At 35.7% G+C, this 20,306-nt stretch overlaps 1 protein-coding gene and 1 long non-coding RNA gene across 3 annotated transcripts in view; one reads left to right on the forward strand and one right to left on the reverse strand.

Moving 5' to 3' along the window:
* The window catches only part of LOC116170657 (neuroligin-1-like), a gene marked incomplete at its 5' end in the record, with an annotated part of 122,872 nt that overhangs the window by 14,942 nt on the left and 87,624 nt on the right, over positions 1 to 20,306 (forward strand). The window lies entirely within an intron of this gene.
* LOC116171373 lies at positions 2,571 to 3,289 on the reverse strand. Of its 2 annotated transcripts, none has more exons than XR_004145438.1 (3): positions 3,201 to 3,289; positions 2,881 to 3,137; positions 2,571 to 2,791 (listed from the first exon to the last, which is right to left on the reverse strand). It is a non-coding gene; the product is annotated as an uncharacterized LOC116171373 (long non-coding RNA). The 2 variants fall into 2 exon arrangements; XR_004145439.1 differs by having other exon boundaries at positions 2,571 to 2,811.

Below are 20,306 nucleotides of genomic sequence, written 5' to 3' on the forward strand. Positions count from 1 at the left end.
TAAAAAGAATTATAACACAAAAAAAAGGGCCTATGCGGACTGTACCCGGTTTTAAGCTTTTAAAAATTCACTCAGTATTGATAAGGTTGAATGCTAGAAAAGAAGAACAAAGCTATTGGAGAGGGCTGGTACAGACTATAAAGTTTACAACATACTAAAGAAGGCTATATTGGAAACTCTCAAAGCTTCTCTAAAGGCTCTTGAACAGGAAACTATATGCGCCTTTTAATGGTTTCTGTAGGATCCTAAGGACTTATTAAGGTCGATAATGTTCTTTAATGCTACTAAAGGTTAAAAGTGTACTAAAGCTCCTTTGGATGCTCTTCAAAACTCAACTATTAACTAAATTACCTTTAAAGGAAATCACACTAACAGCTCTTTTAAAGTTTTTGAAGGATAGAAGACCTTTTAAGGATTTAAAAGTTCTCAAAGACAAAAAAACTCTTAAAACCCGGCTAATTTAAAAGAGTAGAGAATCTTAAGGGTTCTTCTGGAATATTCGCTAATAGTGTTAAGAGCCAAAATAGGTTTCAACCTTGCATTTTGTGACAACTTTATCAAACTTTCAGAGGATGTTCTAGACACCCTAGGTTCAATTTCAGCTATGCCGACACCCCCGCAACCCCGGACGGCACTTGCTATAGCGGGTTTCTTAAGCGCAAGGTAGCATTTCAATACCCGCCCATAAAATGGGTCAAAAATGTATGTCCAGGGTTTGTTTTGTATTTTCTTACATCTAGGAAGGTTGAAGGGAATTGTCAAATACCCAGGGAGAATTTATTTAGCGTATTTTAATTGGTAGCTATCCATATTATAACGACTCAAAACGGGGTGAAATTGACTAAGTGGATTTATAAAGACACTAAACCTTCCCCATACTTCTTTTAATTGTTTCAGGTTTTAGATTCAAGGCATTAGGTGACAGCGACTATAGTTTCGACCCGAAGGTCGTTATCAAGCTTAAGTTTAAAGGAACATATAAAAGTGGTTGAAAATTACATATTAAAATGGTACATTTGGTTATCAATATGGGGAAAAAATTACTAATTAGAACATGGAAACAATTACAATATTAACAATTTAAACACTTTTTGCCCTCACATAGATGGCTGCGTCCATCTCGTCTTCTTTAATTTTAATTTAAACAATTGTTTATACTATGTGAGGACAAAAAGTCTTTAAATTGTTAATATTGTAATTGTTTCCATGTTCTAATTAGTAATTCGCCGTTATCAGTTTCATTAACAAAGTAAACAGAGTCGTCCCCTTGGTCGACAAATTCCTCAGTCCCGCAAATCCCGCGTGATCCCGCTCCATTTATGTGCGGGATTAATCTCGCAAAAATGCTGCGGGATCCCGGTATTTCGGGATCCCGCAATCTCGGTATTGCATTCCCTAGTTTCTAGTCTATAACTTTTGATTGAGAAGTCTGATCGAAAAAGTACGAATCGTTTTGGATTCTACGCACCAAAATTAATAAGAAAACGTGTTTTCCCGAGAAATTTTGATGCAGTCGATTTTTGGTAAAGGAAGGTTGTACACTGCCTTTTTTGAGGCCCTCAAAGAAAATTCTCTCAAATCGACCCGGAAATTTCTTATAGAATGTGGCCTGTAGAATCCATAATTTCAAACAGTTCCAAAATCGGCCTACTAGGTCAAAAGTTACAGCCCTTTGAATTTTTTGTCGAAATTGGTTTCTAGTCTATAACTTTTTTTTGAGAAGTCTAATCGAAAAAGTACGACTCGTTTTGGATTCTACGCACCAAAATTAATAAAAAAAAGTGTTTTCCCGAGAAATTTTGGTGTAGTCGATTTTTTATAAAAAAAGGAAGGTCAAAAAAAAATTGTCTCAGATCGACCCGGAAAAAAAAATTTCTTATAAAATGTGGCCTGTAGAATCCACAATTTCAAACAGTTCCAAGATTGGGCTACTAGTGCAAAAGTTACAGCCCTTTGAATTTTCTTTCGAAATTGGTTTCTAGTAGGGAATGCAATCCCGCAGCAAAATCTCAATCCCGGTATTTGCGGGATTGTTAGATGTTAATCCCTCGGGATCCCGGAATTTGCGGGATCTCGCAAAACTTTAAATAAATTGGCAAATAAGCAATTCTGTATTAAAATAAATCGCTAATTATTACAATATTTAACAAAAAAAAGTACCCTCAGCCTAACTTAGAACTCAAAAAAACCTTACCTGTAAAGCACAAAAAGTCTTCTAAAGTGCCTCAAAAATCATAGTACATTTTTAACGAAAAAAGTTTAAATTATTTAAAAAATAATTCGCCGTTATCAGTTTCATTAACAAAGTAAACAGAGTCGTCCCCTTGGTCGACAAATTCCTCAGTCCCGCGGGATCCCGCTCCATTTATGTGTAGGATTAATCTCGCAAAAAAGCTGCGGGATTAATCTCGCAAAAATGCTGCGGGATCCCGGTATTTCGAGATCCCGCAATCCCGGTATTGCATTCCCTAGTGCGGACAGTAAAATCGTGACGGATACCTTTTTTGGCTGCTCTATTGAATATTATACTATGCTCTAAAGTATTTATTGAGACATTACAATGCTGAAAGGAAAGTTAACAATATCTACGGCACTAAAATTATTGAGCCCTATCTTGAGAACACTCGCCTCCGCAGTCGCACAATTCGGTGCAGGTCACATCGGACTTGACAAAGCTGCATCTTTGTGTGCAACCTTTCTTAAGAGAGGCGGTAAGTAGGCGAATAGATGAATCAGGTGATCACCATGGTAAATTTGATACTTCTTCTAAAATTCGGGTTCTGGTCGATTCCTTTAGGAATATTAAAATTACTGCGAACAAATTTTTTTACGCAAATTCGCAAAAATAACCGACAAATAAAAAATCTTAAAATAACTTACTTATTAACTCTTCTGTTAGTAATTGATCTTATCTCTTCCTGGAAAATGGTGCTCCCAAAATGTCGTATTGTGAATCCGGGCAAACCGACTTCCATTTCGCGAACGTAATTCTCCAGATGATAATGTATAAGAATAAAATGTCAATGTTCCGCTGTGCCCATAATAATTTTGTCCAATTTATTAACCAGGTATTGATGCAGGAATAATACACCGATTACTTGTCTTTACATTCATTGCCGTATGCCGTTGTATACAAACTGCCACCGAAAACATCATCAATTGATTAACTTGTTTTGACATTGAAAGAGTTAATTACTTACTGTACGTAATTATTACTGGTACATTTTTAGCATATTTCAATTTAATACCGACCTTTCTCAAGTTTGCGAGAGTGGTTGCACTACCGTATTGAATATAAAACGAAGGAAAGCAATTTCCAGAATTTATTTCTTAAAATAAATGTTATCTAATGGTGAAGAGGTTGTAAAACGTAACAAGAAAAATATTGCCACAACTTCATAAAAATGCAATATATTCAAGTTTACTCACTCATCATAAAACGTTCTTTATAACCACTTGCATTGTCTTGATTTCCACGATCCTAACGTGTATTTACCAAAAACTGAATTCGGTTGCATCTCACATACGACGTCCATAAGGTACAGCCAAAATCATACGAGAATATTACTTTTGAAAGTTGGACAATCTCCAATTTCTTCCGCCATATGTCGTGATGGCCCTATAAATTATTTATAATTTATCACAGAGGACAATGGAGTTTAATTCATCATATCCACGTCACAAAATCTAATTTTCTATTGCCAACCAAATTCGTGTAGTATGCCATTTTTTCGTAAGGCAAACATCACGCACCAGCCAAATAGATTTGGTGGGTCATCTCGATGACCTAAAAACGGGGGTCACACACGACAAACTGTTCTCTCCACTTCAAATCGCCCGGTTTCATTTTCTAGTCGGATGACGTGCAATTTTGTCTAACGGGACGTCCTGCATAATATTACCTCCATGTCTTGCATGTCAAAACATGATTACATTTACATGGAATATTTTACGTGCGCCCCGTCCGTGAATAGCTTGCTTATTTAGTAAAAGGGCACCGGGATTTCCACCTGGCTCGGTTTGAACGTCTCCATCAATAAGTTAGAGAAATTAGGCGAAGCGAAAGTGGATCGTTTATTTAGAGAAAATGACCGGAAGCCTTATACCATCGAGTGAGCGATTGCGCGCCCCTTCGCTTCTTGCAAACGAGAAATAAAATTTCGATACACGAGTCTGCTGCTATGATTAACACAAAATGTGGGAGGATCGTTCTTGTTAATTCAGAAAAAAAGGGAAACGCTACCGAAGCAACCACCCATTTCCTGCACGCTATTCGTTCCTAATTAGAAAAAAAAGCAAATAAAGGAAATGAAAAACGAATGCCTCGATCAGCTTTTTTGGGATATTTAAATGTTATTCCCGTCAATGCTAATAATCCAAAAAAACGCGACGTTCAGTTGACGTCAACACATAGGAAATTAACAACAGAATTACAAATCGGCGCAAGGATTTGTTATAAATAACTGGTTTGCGTAAGGAATTAAAGCTCTATTCTAAAAACGTTTATGACTTGAATGATTCCGGGGCTTTGCGGATTGAGTGAAAATTCTATTTTGCATTTCTGATTATAACGCCTCCACTGAACAAACTCGAGTGTTGTTCGTGCTCAATGCCATTATTGAGAAAGTCGTTTTAAAATACAAATATAGTAGAGTTAGATGGACTCTATTTAAATGCAGATTACACCACGCACTTAACATTTTCAATTTCGAATGCTAATCCAATTATTCACGAAAACTTTTTCATAGTTTTGCGAGCTTAAATCCCTTCGCTATTTTCACTTTCACTTTTAACTTGGATGGGTAATTATAATTAAAATGTTGAGACAGACAGAGCTATAGCACCTTCCTCGCAATGACATATTGCTTTTTTCGACGATACAAAAGAATTTTCATGTGAATTCCACCCTAAAGCAACGTTTTTGAAACGGGGGGCTTTAAGCACAAGGTTTGGGAGAGATACCTAATTAATTTTGGCAAAATCTTTCGTAGGGCCCTTTTTTATGTAGAATCCATCGCGATTCACAGTTTTTATACAGGGTGTTTGATTTTTATATACGACCTTAAACTACATTTTCTCATATAGACCACTCTATATACTCGTAGTTTGGAGGTTTTGAAAAGACCGTAAAATTTCCTAAATTTTAATGTATCACTTTTATATTTATATTAAATATTATTTGCAATATTCTTTTTATACATTAAAATATTTTGAGTGGAGACATCTAGGTTTCCGTGGCGAACAAAAGATGGCAGGATTGTTTAAAATGACCATTTCTTGGTTATTTGGAAATGTTTATTCGTTCCAAATATTTTTAATTTCAAACAACGCACAAAAAACAAAGGATCTGAAAACACATGCGAATAAAACAAATAAATAATATAATACATAAATAAATAATGCAGACAATCAATAAAGTGTCGTTTTAAATAATCCTGTCATCTCTGTTCACCATGGAAACCTAGATGTATGCAATAAAAATATTGCAATGTATAAATAAAATGCACTATTAGATATAATATTTAATTTAATATAATTAGTAATAGGTACATGAAATTTTCAATATTTTCAAAAACTCCAAAATATATAGAATGGTCCATATGAAAAAATGTAGTTTAATCGTATAAGAAAAACCAAACATCCTGTATATAAAACTGTGTATCGTGATGGATTCTGTATAAAAAATGCTCTGAAAAAGATTTTGCCAAACTCAATTATCTTTAACATTAAGAAAGTTATGTGGCATTGAAGAAATGGGCTAAATTCGAGAAACGCCCCCTAGCGGCCAAATGATTAGAGACTGAATTCCGTTTAGCCCAGTGATTTTCTCTTTAAAATTGAGCTCCAGACACCTATGTCCATTTTTTCTATCTCTTAAAATAAAAGGCATTTCCATAAGAAAGTGTCCAACTTGAACCACCCTGTACGTACGTTAATGTTAAAAGTGACGACTGTATTTTTGTTTTATACACGTTTCCATGTAAAATCTTTCAGCTCGGCCTGAAGATGACATTCTCGTCGAAATCGATAGCCGTTAGAAAATTAAAAATTTTTTGAGTCTCAATTAATTTTCATCATATATTAATAATCACTCAAACAAAAAATGGAGTCCTTCATCAACAAAATGACGATTGTAGGTCTACACTTGTATGCAAAAATTGCTTTACAACATTGCTACAAATTCTTAAAAGAGCGCCCACAATGGGTTTTTGGGGCTTTTGATAAAACTCGAACAATGTTGGTGGTGGGACCAAGAATTCCAGGAATGTTTTTGTGATTCGAGTTCTCAAAAACTTAGATTCGTTATCCTCATGAAATTCCACACTTTTTTATCCCTTTAAGAATGTAATCAAGCAGAACTATAAAGAGGAGAGATGAACATGTTTGCAATGGCCCCTCCAACATGAATTCTTTTCGCACGCCACCTTACACGCTATTTCATTAATCATAAAACGTAAAATAAATCCACCATCAGAGAATGAATCGACAGCAAAAGGAAAGGCGAATTGAATAAAATCAACAATAATCCACACGCTCGACCCCTAATAAAACATGTATCAATTTTAGGGCACTGTAACTCGAACCCGCAGGTGAGTTTTCCCACAATTTAGGAAAATATGCACCTTATTTTGTCACGTTCCTACCATTCAGATATCAAAAGTTTGAATTCGAATAAAACCTTTATTGTTTCACACAACATTTATCGTCGAATGTATCATGTAAAACGCAAGGAAGCTCTTTTTCGACAATGTAAATTTGTGTTGTACGGATAATCTCGTTAGATTCTACACTGAATTAAATTTCGCCAATTTTTTCACTACGGATTTGATTGAAACTAGTACCTAGATGTGCAACCGATGGATTTTCATTCTTGACTTAAGGGTGAAATTTGTCTTAATTTAACAAATAACAAACTCATATAATGTAAGCACATTTAAAATAATTAACAGGGAGGTATATGAGGTTAGCGAATGATTTCTATATACATTTGCAAATAACCTACCCCTAAATCTACAACTCTATTAAATACCTAATTATAGTAAATGTACACAATTTCCTTCATTAAAACTTTATAGGCGAGGACCTTTAGAAATACTGTTACCGTTGTGGTTTTCTGACCGTTTTCTTTTGAACTATCGTTTATTTCCGCATAACAACAATGAGTTGTTTGTATGACAAACGATTCTCCTGCAAAATTCATTCATTTGGGACATTTTGAATGCAATTCTTCAGTGGAACCACGATAGACCAAACTATAAAAATAATACAATAATACCGTGGTGTCCATTTTGTAACAAAACTAACGCAGGACATCAGAGATTATTATTCAACTTAATATGTACCTTTACTTAATTTTTGAATTTATTCGCTAGGAAATGCAACTTAAGGAACTAAATTTGTTCGCTGAGAATGACAGCTTCGCTGAAATGCATATGGTTTTGTTAAAATAGTGATGTGACTTCTTAGTGTATTTTTACTTCCTGTAAAGGCATTGTAGAATCACCACTTTTGTCTTAGAAATAGTGCAACCAGCTCAAGTACATCAAACTTTCTTTCGAAACTATAGAACTTATAAACTATCTACTTTTGTCTTAAAAATAGTGCAGGGTGCGGTTAAGTTTACAAAATTTTCAATGAAATCTGCATATTTCATTAAATACTTTGACTTTATCAAAGTTGCAGTCGGTTGAAGTTTATATTAACATTTGCGTTCAAATATTTTGATGAATTCATTACAAGAAGTTCATTAGGTTCTAGTTGAAAAAATCTTAGTATTTTATTAAAAATACACTGTCGAAAAACATTTTCTGACGAATTTCGAACCACGAATAACCAGTTCAGTTGTAGAAAAAATGTTGCATATAACTCTATGGCGAACTAATTACGGTTAATTCTACATATCGAAATAGTGGGAATGAAATCTCGTAATTCGGCAGTCCAGCAATGCCCTTTTGTTCCTTGGAATGTGAGGTCAAGCGGCGTAATCTGCACGACGTTGATATTTTCCTTAACCTACCAAACTAAAGTCGATTAACTTACTTAAAATTGAATAAGATTGATTCTCCCGTTTCTTTCCGGGCCAGAGAGCTTTCGCGACTGTAAAAATAATTTAAATATTCCTAGGGAATCGGTTGCATTTACAAATTACATACGTTCCATAACGGTGAGCTCTATAAATTAACCCACTACTACCTTAATATTTACAACTCCTACATCAGAAATAAATATTTTCGTAGCGACAATCTGCGTAACGAAGCGCCCAACTTAAAGTTTTTCTAGGTACCAGGTATTCAGCAGAGCTGGCCGGCTCCACAATTATACGGTGTGGTCCTAGCTTCGGATTAAAGAGGCGTTACAATTTCACTCCTTCGCATTTTGAAATTACAACATTTTTACGAAAATAGCTCATCCATTTGGAGAGGGTTGTCGCCTTTGTAATATGTAGATATTTTTGTTTCTTTGACCGATAATTTTTAAGCCGCTAATCACGCTTAAAAGTGCTACCCCTTCGTATTTTTTAATTAGATAATTCGCTTATAAATTACATATTTATTTAGAGTATTAACATATGCAGGGTGATCTAAACCACCCGTCCAACCGTTTTATAATTCAGATTTCAGGGGCTTGACAATGTTTAAAAAATCGCCCAGGAATATTACCAATTGTTGTTCTCTATTGAATGACCCGAATCCCCATTTCTGGAGGGTAGAGGGGCGACTTTGTAATTGCACCGAACTTTTTTATTCGATGTTACGATTCTACTCAAAAAAGTATTAACAATTTATTCGAAACATTTTTTTGTCGTAATTTAATAGATGGCGCTGTAATCACAGACACTGATTGTATAAATTTGTATTGTGGTTTACCAATTTGGTATGGTAATTCTTAATTGGTTTATTTTTACCGAACTCAGAAATGACAGGGAAAATTATGCAAACTGTCTGTCCATCCCTACGGCTGTCGCTAGTAGATTTTTACCTTGCTTTACTTTTTGGATATTTGGTTCGTTATGGTGTTGAAGCTTGCACCAAGGAAGGAATTTTTTCATGTATCATAATTTTACATTTTTGCCGTTTAATTTCTGTGGATGATACGTGGCATGATACGTGAAAATCAAACGCAATTGGTCTCAGATTTTACATACGTATCCCTTTAGTGATGCCAAGTAAAACCCCTGATTGGGGGAACACACGTTCTACCCTTTATGGTATCCTAATGAAAGGTTTCATCGAAATAAATTGGTTTCCTGCGCGACCCTTTTTCGAGATCATGGGGGGGGGGGGGAGAGGGGTATTCTAATTAAAGGCCTCAAACAAATTAATTATTTTCTACCAATTACCGCCCTTCTTTCTTATCCCTTATCAAAATAGGGGTTTATGGAGGTGGGACTGGTTTTATCCTTCATTGTACTCTAATGAAAGGTCTCAACGAAAGGAATCAGTTTCTACCAACCACACTCCTCCTCTTCGACCCCTTATCGTGATCGGTTGGGCGATTGGGACATCTGGACGAAATATATTCATCGGTGATGTCAAAACCGTAAGAATTGATACCTCAAAAACGGTTTGTCGGAGGCCTGGTCGAAGGAGAGTGCTCACAAAGGCAGAATGAATTGTCTGGACGAGACATCTATTGGTGAAGTCTAATCGAATATATTGAAAGCGGAGATATCTGAAGAAGGGAGTGTCGAAGAAGGGTACTCTCAAGGGGTGGAAAGACCTTCTAGGTGAGGCACATCTGCTTGCGATGTGAAAACGTAATTGTGATTATCTCGAAAATGCAATATTTCTGTTGCATTACATAGCGAAGATATTTAATTTACGCTAAACGGCCTTTAAATGTTTGTGTAAAGATCCCCCTCCCCACAATCTACCAATAAGGTAGGTAAATATCGATAAATACATATATAGCATACTACTACCTTATAACCGGGTCCGTTAACTCGGCCCCCCCACTGAGAGATTTCATAGTCGTATTATTTTGAAATGAATGCGCTCGTTATGCGCTCATATGCGCCACCGATAATAACCGATAATAACCATTATCGTTTTTTAGAAATCCGAAAAAACATTTGGGGGGGGGGGCAAGTGAACGTAGCCCCCCCCCAGTACGTATTTTGTCCCTTGTAACTAGGTCACCTGATACATTTGGTTATGCGCTCAATTGCGCCACTTGAATTAAAGCTAGCGCCATTACGGTTAAGCCATAAAACATTTTTAAAAAGTGGAGGGTCTAACTTAGCGTTTTCAAAAGTTATTTCCGGAAGTGCGTCCATTTTGAAAATATTTTACATCGATTCGGCCTTCGGAGTAACTCCTAAATACACATTTTTAATAACCTACCTATTTTACTTTCCCAGAATCGTTTAACTAAAGCTCCCAAAAAAACACCCTGTATAGTGTTTCTGAAACACTATAATGGCGCCAAGATTTTTGTTTACGGCGCATTTTAGCGCATGATGAAAGGTACGATGTAGTAGAAAAAACATGTTAAAAACCGTAACTTTTGAAAACGTTAAGTTAGCCCCCCCCCCCACTTTTTAAAAATTGTTTATGGCTTAACCGTAATAGCGCTAGCTTTAATTGAAGTGGCGCAATTGAGCTCATAACCAGATGTATCAAGTGGCACAAATACCGGTAGCAAAATGCGTTATGGGGGATTCCGTTCACTTGCCCCCCTCCCCAAATATATTTAAGAATATCCAAAAAAACAATAATGGCGCAAAGATATCTTTTTACGGCGCATTTCAGCGCATACCTGAGAGTACAATTTCGTATGAAAAGATGTTAAAAAAAGTAACTTTTAAAAACGTTAAGTTGGCCCCCCCACTTTTTGAAAATTTGTCACGGCTTAACCGTAATGGCGCTAGCTTTAATTCAAGTGGCGCAATTGAGCGCATAACCAAATGTATCAGGTGACCTAGTTACAAGGGACAAAATACGTACTGGGGGGGGGGCTACGTTCACTTCATGTTTTTTCGGATTTCTAAAAAACGATAATGGCGCAAGAGTTATTATCGGTGGCGCATATGAGCGCATAACGAGCGCATTCATTTCAAAATAATACGACTATTCTCTCAGTGGGGGGGCCAAGTTAACGGACCCCTTATAACCCAACTATTTACTTACCTACTTACGGTTTAAAAAATACGCTTTGTCTGGACAAGAGTTGTGCACAACTACGTTTCGGACAACAATCTACATCCTCGTGATTAAAACACACAGTTTAGTCCCTTGGTATATAATACACTATTTTGTATACACTTGTCTTTTATTTATGGCCCAACGGAGGTTGAAAAAAACGACGCTTGTATTTTAAAGCTATTTAGCCTCGTTTAAACAAGGGAGCGAGTGATTATAAATATGGTATTCACAGAATTTATTAAGAGCGGAGGACATTTTTTTAAACTATTATGTAAATATACACAATATTACCTAAAAAACCAAGGCTTAATATGAGGTCTATAATATGCTTCTCCACTGTATAAATTTGAATCTTTTTATTAGATGCTGTAGATGCTGATAGCTTCGACGTTAATATGTCTGTTATGTAGTGCGTACTTTCTATTTAGCTGTATTTTACAATAGGAGGAAAAGGAATACAGCAGTCAAATTAACTATGTCACTCTTCATCTTTTCTGCAGTTCTTCGTCGCACAGTCACCTAAAGTTTGTTTACTTTTGGCTGCTCTTAAATTGCGTTTTCTTTTTGTAAAAGCGCAAAACAAGAACGTTAGTAAACTTCTGGGCAAAAAGTGCATGAGAACGGGTATTAGCCCAGTAAATTCCGACTGATTTGAATTGCAACACAAGGGCTAGGAATATTTAAGCGTCTTGTGCTGCTGCCAACTGCAGAATGTTGAACATCTGCAAATGTTAGCTTATTACAAATCTAAATTATAACTTTCCATGTAAAGTTTCGTGCTCGATCAATACTCTTATAGGTACGTGCTCTTTTCTATTAATTCCCAACCTTTTCCCTGTCTCATCTCCGAGAGCTCACGCCCGAAAGCAAGTTTTCACTTCCAGAGCTAATCCGGCTAAATTAATTTCAGCTTGCTTATTACACGAGCTAAATTACTTGCTGCACTAAATTGAGCGATATTCACAATTGAATGCAATTTAATTTCTTAACTGAAGCTCGTTTTAAGATAACGGCTTAAACCGTAATGAAGGTGTTAGTATTCCACTTCCAGGAGGCGTATTAAACGTAAATTAAGCACCGTAAAGGATAATGGTTGCATTTCCGATTGCAGGAAAATGAACACCTTCGTATTACGTTAAATGAAAGTAATTCGAGTCACGAAAGGTACTAAGCCAAGGATAATATGAAGCTTGCTATTGCCATAGTCACGTCATTCCATATGATGCAATTGAGTGCATTGCTTTACAACAAAAGCAATTAGGACGTAGATTTAATTGGCAGTTCCCTTGGAGATGAAGTAAATGAAATAAATTTGAGTTGAACCTATAAATTGAAGTTGTACGCAAACATTGTGGCCTTTTAAAATCCGGAGAAATTATACAATCCTCTTGGAGTACCACATTTTCCGTAATTCCTTTGTCTGTCGTTTTTTGAGTAATTTTAATCTTGGCGAAATTACGTCAACGGCTTGCAATTGAGTTACATCATTGCGGAAAGATCAATAAGACTCTGAACTGAGCTTCTATTCGTCAGTGCAATAGACATACTGCATTATAATATATCGTTGAGGTGTATATAGGTGTACTTTTAACTATTTTTCGTCAGATCGTCCATCCGAAAGCTCAGATTTCAACAAAGCAATCTTATAAAAGGCACCGGTACGTTGTATTCAATAGAGAGGATGAAAAGAAGGAATTTTGTACAAAAAATAGCGCATTTCTACCTCTATATATTCCTCTCCCTCATAGGATTAAAGTGTGTACTTTCGTGCCCTGATACATAGTATTCTATTTAAGACCTCCCTTAAGATCAGATGTGCCCAGTTCGCCTACTAATTTGTGCAGGAATTTGGACGTGATGAAACGTACCATTAGTAGGTGTTAATGGTTAAGATTATATTCAGTCACACTACGAGTCCACATTGAGCACAAAGATCTATAGATTCTCTCCAATCAGATACCTCGTTTTTCTCCCAAGATTTTTTCAAGTTGTCTTCAATTTCCTGTGAGTTATTTTCTTCAGTCGGCAGGTGATTCATATTCCAAGGAAGAAATCATAGTGGGATTGGGGGTATTCTGCTTTTATACTGGTGGAAGCGGTTCCATCTGAAACCCAACTAAATAAACTGTAATATCTCAACAACAAAAGCAAAAGATCAAACCTCTCATCAAAACCAACGATCGTCAAGTAACAAACCTAGGACCTACGTTGTGTTGTGAAACGAGGCGCTCGAGGAGGTGTGTCCGTCACTGTAAGCAGGGGCGGACTGGGTAACTGCGGGCCAGGTGGAATTGCATAGGTTACGGGCCATTAAAGTATTAGTGTAGTAATGATGCACCACAAAAACATTTTAAAGTACTCCTTTCTCGAAAATAAATTACCATACAGTTTTTTTTTTAAATTGCAGCTGATAATTGAAAGTAACAAATTATACAATCCACACGAGGTGCGTCGCCTATCATTGTATTTCATCACTTTCATGCTACGACAAAAAATGATAAATTCATTGTAAACACTTCAATTAAAACAGAATTTTTTAACAACCTAACATCAACCCCAATTAGAGAAACGTGTTAATAATTTATTAATAGTACAAGAAACTAAATACAGCACATACTTATAAATTTCCAACGGGCGATTATGATCTACAGGCCAGGTGGCAATCGCTACCCGCCCTCCCGGGCCAGTGCGCCCCTGGTTATACACTGCCTTTTTTTGAGCCCCGAAAAAAAACTTTGTCTCAGATCGACCCGGAAAAGAATTTTCTTATAGAATGTGGCCTGTAGAATCCATAATTTCAAACAGTTCCAAGATTGGGCTACTAGTTCAAAAGTTACAGCCCTTTGAATTTTCTTTCGAAATTGGTTTCTAGTCTATAACTTTTGATTGAGAAGTCTGATCGAAAAAGTACGAATTGTTTTGGATTCTACGCACCAAAATTAATAAGAAAAAGTGTTTTCCCGAGAAATTTTGGTGCAGTCGATTTTTGGTAAAAAAGGAAGGTTATACACTGCCTTTTTTTGAGCCCCGAAAAAAAAAATTGTCTCAGATCGACCCGGAAAAAAAATTTTCTTATAGAATGTGGCCTGTAGAATCCATAATTTCAAACAGTTCCAAGATTGGGCTACTAGTTCAAAAGTTACAGCCCTTTGAATTTTCTTTCGAAATTGGTTTCTAGTCTATAACTTTTGATTGAGAAGTCTGATCGAAAAAGTACGAATTGTTTTGGATTCTACGCACCAAAATTAATAAGAAAAAGTGTTTTCCCGAGAAATTTTGGTGTAGTCGAATTTTGGTAAAAAAGGAAGGTTATACACAGGGGCGGACTGGGTACTTATGGGGCCATTAAAGTATTAGTGTAGTAATGAAGGTGCCGGGGGGGGGGGGAGCTCTGAGGTGCACCCACAAAAACATTTTAAAGTACTCCTTTCTCGAAAATCAATTACCATACAGTTTTTTTAAATTGCAGCTGATAATTAAAAGTAACAAAATATACAATCCACACGAGGTGCGTCGCCTATCATTGTATTTCAGCACTTTCATGCTACGACAAAAAATGATAAATTCATTGTAAAACACTTCAATTAAAACAGAATTTTTTAACAGCCTAACATCAACCCCAATTAGAGAAACGTGTTAATAATTTATTAATAGTGCAAGAAACTAAATACAGCGCATACTTATAAATTTCCAACGGGCCATTATGATCTACAGGCTAGGTGGCAATCGCCACCCGCCCCCCCCCCGTGCCAGTCCGCCCCTGGCTGTAAGGAGCCGACATAAATAAAACTCAAGAAATGGAGAGAGTGAAACTTAATTAAAAACTTTAATTACAAACGCAATCAAATCCAAATTCAATTCAGGGTTTAGGATTTCGATGTTTACAACGAAGGGAACAAGAGCTATTGAAAACCTTCCAGAATATACACTTCTTTTCTAATTTTCATTTTACAATTTCACATTATAACAGTTTTCAAACCGTACATCATCGGGGAATTTTCTTTCCTGTATAATCGTAACTTTCCACCAAGATTTAATTATTGTGCCGGCACATGAAGTGTCTCACCATCACAACAATATAGGGGTATGTTAAGGGCTTAGAGCTCAGGCGCCCCTCAAGCGAAGACATAACCTGTCTCATTATAGTAGAGATAGGGGTTAGTATTTGTATCACATAAGGGCTTCGGGGCCCATCACATAACAGTATTCACATATAAATAAAATATTCAGCAGTCATCTCGTGTATTAAAAAATTTCCGTTTCTAGAATGCGTAATTGTTTTATGTTGTTCTTAACGGCTCGTAAAAATTTAACTTGTAAAGTTACGCTTGGAGGAGCAAGCAAAAACCTCTCCTTGTAGTTAATTAATTAATTTGATTATATACGAGTGTGTGGTGGGTCGCTTTGATTTAGATTAAGGCATGAAAGGTAGTTCGTTTAGTATTCATTCTACACACCTGAACCTCGATTATGTGTTGGAAATTAATAATCCTGTAAGATCGCAAGTCTGTCCTTATCGAGTTTAGTAGCAATTTGACCACAATTTGTTCAGATTATTTGCTTCAGATAATGAGCTACGAATTTATTGTTCTGGAAAAAAGTGCCAGTTTACATTTTCTTTCTGCGTATTTAAATTCTATAGTGGGTTAACTTCATAATGAGTTCCGGAAATAGTTGACTCCAACCTGTGCGACGCACTCGTTGAACATTAAAATGTTCATTAATTTGTCAGCTTCGGTCATTATCATATAAATCTGGGACCGGTCCCAAAACTCATGCTCATTAAGCGCTTCGTTTGACAGTAGACACAATCTAATTATTTTGATGAGAAAGTTCGTTGCTCACAAAAGGGGTAAAATTATTAATAGATAGTGTAAAAGTGTAATTTGTTAGTCTTACATAACTTTTCAGCATCAATGTACTGAAAATAGTCACTTTTTTACACTTGAAAATGGAACCAGCCGCGTTCCGAAACATACGTCGTGTTTTTCATCTTTAATATTTCATTAAATTTACGCACGAGGAGATCGAGGATTAATTTCTTAACAATCTAATCATACGACGTCTGCTGCAACACATCTGATTAGCTACCGGTATTTATGCTCACTCAAATGGTTCGACTGAAACTTCCAAATTGGGTAGTTCAGTAAGGCCCATTGTTAGTTGCAATTTTTTGGTACTTTCTCAGATTTATGTACGAGTAACGAGCGACCTTGCCGGTTTCTATCCTAGATTTAAATTACCATCGAGCAACTAAAATCTGCCAATCGTTAATTAAGGGAGCTGAAATCATACAATATTAATTTTCCCTCCTCTTCCAATCGAATAGAACTTTTGGATGCTGCAAAGATAATTAAAATACGTGTACGGGAACGGCTACAAACGGCAAATTAGTTAGCAGCAGCTTCTTAAATTCATTATCAGCGGCTAAAACGATGCTACAAATTAAAGCAATTACTTTTACCTTCCATTTCCACCTCCTACAATAGTTATTTACATAAAAGTCCATTACTGGCGAGGAAATTTTGAAGTGCGAGGTCTCTCCGCGGCCGAATACTTTAATTTCCGAGTTAAGTAATGTCATCTTACTGACGAGTTTTGTATTGAATATTACCCAAAATCGTATTTGAATATAAAATTTCAATTTTATATAGAACTTTTGATGTCAATCTGTCAGTGATGACAGGACGGTGTCATTATAGACGTTGAGTAATGTCATAGGTGCGGCCGGTAAAGTAACAGGTGCGGTCAGTAAAGTGACAAGCGGCAGGAATTTTTATCTGCTCTGCCTCTGTCATGGAAACTAAAATTTCCTGACAGAAAGTAGGCATGAAAATGAAGGTTTCAGGGCGATTTTGGGTAAAATAAATAAATAGGTCCGGAACTACAATTTCTCGTAAGCGCCCCTTTAAATTAGTCGTTGTAACGAGCGTTCTATAATGCTGGTATAATTTCTGTACGAAAACGGTCACGAGACAGGTAGGGATTAAGTTAGCGAGATATTTTTCTTCGGGCATTCGGTTTTGGGGTACGGGAGCGTTAACCGTACTACTAAAAATATAGTTTTTCGGGAGATTCCGGTCTAAAACTACCAAAGGGGATAATGTAATGTGTGAAAATTTGGGGAAGACAAATTAGATTCTTATTTGTACCAAAGGAGGGTTACGTAGTTTTGCCGTGAACCACCATCATTATGGATAATTTAATTACATATACTTGGAGAGGTTTTGTGTATTTCTATTTTGCGTTTAATTTTACTAGCATGCAAGTTAGAAAAGCAGTCAGCAGATTGATCATTTAACAACTGACACTAATAAAGGATAGATGTGTTATCAACAAATACAACAATTTAAAATCCATGCCAAGGGAACAGTTCAATGCATGGCTTAAAATCGGTTCCACTAAATTGAAGTCTGGCTTTAAATAGCACACGCACATTCTGCTAAGACCTCTGAAAATTGTTTTCGATGTTTTTGCCTCTTTGTAAATAAGGCGAGCAAGCTTGCTGAAAACGCGATCGAGATTTTGTACGCACTCACAATTTATTCTGTTTGTTGTACAACGTTTCCATAAATACGTTAGTAACATAACAAAGAAAGCATTGTTCCAGCTTTAGACTAGTTTAATTGTATTTGCTTAATTTTCAAGCTAAGTGTTTACGGGGGCTCAAAGCGAAATTACAATAAATTAAACGAAATGAGCAAACGGGGGGGATGTGAATCGATAACATCAGTGTTAGCGTTTTACATACACAGATATAATATATTATATAAAACAGTTATAATTTTATTACCAGTGCAGACCAACCGGATTTTAGATGTATTCATAAAATGTGATTTATGAAACTGACTGGCATAGCTTTTAGTGTATATTTTCCTTATTGAGTGAAATATAAATTTATTCCGAGTGGTGAGCGTGCGGAATTATGTTGCATTGTACGACACGGTAATTCTGTTAACATTTCAAACAAATTTCAGATTTAAGGGTTTATTTTGGTAGATGAAATCGTTAATAATAAAAAGATTTGCTTTTACAGTTGTAAGTCACCACATTGAATTCTGCGCTTTTCGAGTTTCCGAGAGTCATTCAAAATTTAATTCGAAATTGTACATCTCTATACATAAAGCCAAACGTCTGGACTTTCTTTGGGGTTGTTGGTTGAAGAGTGCACAAAGTGCAAAGACATGCATCTATATTGTAGATAAATTTGTTGTACATTAATATTTTTTGTTCCAGGTGAGTGGTCTCAACATCTTTACAAGAAATGAGGTAGTGTTGAAACGTGGAAATGTAAGTAAAGCTCTTTTATTAGCCAAACGGCGTGAAAATCTCTTTTACTCAGGGTCTATGAATGACTCAACTCGAAAGTTTACAAGAGATGAATATTGTTTATATCTCTTGAACACACAGATAAAATTTACTAGTGGAAAGCATGTACAATTCAACTGTTGACCTACAGTACAAATGCTTTGTGTATAGAGCGCTTAGACAAGGAAAGATATAAATCACGGCCTTTCTTGCACGGCACGTTTTTTACCTGGCAAAATTGTTTGCTTTGTTTTCACGCAAGAACAAAACAAAAGGAAGTTTTCCTTGAAATATTCATATAAATGTGAAATCTTTTTTGGTATTTAAAAAATTCCATAGATAAGGATTTTAAAAATCTTGCTAGCGATTTTCCTAGAAATCTCCGAAAAAACTGAAGGATTTTCTACCTGGATGTGAAGTTGCTCATTCTAATATGGGAGTATAAATTGCATAGACCGCTAACATATAGCCTTTTGGAACGTGACTTTGACTTTACACGAAATTGCCTATCGATTTAAATTTTTAAGCAAATAAATCCATGATGGTTATAAAAAAATGTTTTAATAGGCCTCCCGTTTCGGGTTATGAAAGATTACTTCTGTAAAACGGGTAACATTCTCATTGTTACATGGAACAAGGTATCGATATTGATTTTATTACTCCTAATTCTAATTATGGATTATATTATGGAATTTTTAATATAATTAGCAGCAGTTGAACATGGATGGCATGTGAATTGGCGCCAATATCTCATTAAATGCAAAATTGTAATGTTTAATCTTGAGTCCATTTCCATTGCTCAAGATACAAAGCAGTTACAAATTCGTTTTTTGGACCTACACTGGTGGGCTCGATTACTGTATCGCGAATCGCATTAATTTTTTTCTCTCTACCTAATCCTCCCTATTTGGTGTTAATTAGTACTGTCTCTTTTTTATATCATGTGTAGTCCACCATTTTTGTTTGCTGAAAATAAATCTTATATGAAATCTCCCCTAGTTTTAGGCACCAGTCGTACCAAATTGTTTTATGATGCTTACTTTTTACGATCCAAGGAATTATTTCTTGCTAGACGTCTCGGTTCAAAAGATTCCCGAGACCCATTAAGAAACAAAGCCTCATAGAAAATAAACAACGCAGGAATAAATACAAATCCTTTGCACTGCAGTTGACCAATTTATTCTATCGAATTCAAACAAAACCACTTGGAAATAATTTCGAACCTCTATATTTTGACAACCGGTAAATTTCGATGGCACGCAATGTTTAATTTACTCTACCTTTAAAATTAGAAGCTACCTTTATACATGAATCTCCAAACGTGGAAAAGCAGCATGGAATTGTTATTAATTCAAACGAAAAGAACTAAACAAGAATTAAATGAACAAATATAGACAAAGACAAAAATTAAAAATTGAGACTCAAACAGTTTTTTTTAATTTTTCGCTATGTCATCTAATTACTCAAACTTATTGAGTTCTCAATTCTCTTAGTCTTTTATCTAATTACTCAAACATAACATGGAGTTCTTCATCAACAAAATAAATGAACAAATCTTTAGCATGTGAGAATCTCAATTGATAATAAGAATTTTCCAAAATTTAAGTGACAGGGTGTTTTTATGATTGTTTCCTTCATTCTTTTTTTAAAAATCCAATTAGAAATCGATTGTAGATTGTTGATTAGTCTATAGATTTTTTATGCCAGCAAAAAATACCCAATTTTCTATAATATTTGTATGAGACATTGGTATATAGTTGCAACAAAAACCCTACTAAACCTACAGAGAGAAAACTACCATTAAACACTTCTCTAACAGAAAGCTTCCACGACAAAATAATTTCAATTGTAGAC

Source organism: Photinus pyralis, unplaced genomic scaffold (assembly GCF_008802855.1).
Source record: "Photinus pyralis isolate 1611_PpyrPB1 unplaced genomic scaffold, Ppyr1.3 Ppyr1.4_LG5, whole genome shotgun sequence".
Classification (NCBI taxonomy): domain Eukaryota; kingdom Metazoa; phylum Arthropoda; class Insecta; order Coleoptera; family Lampyridae; genus Photinus; species Photinus pyralis.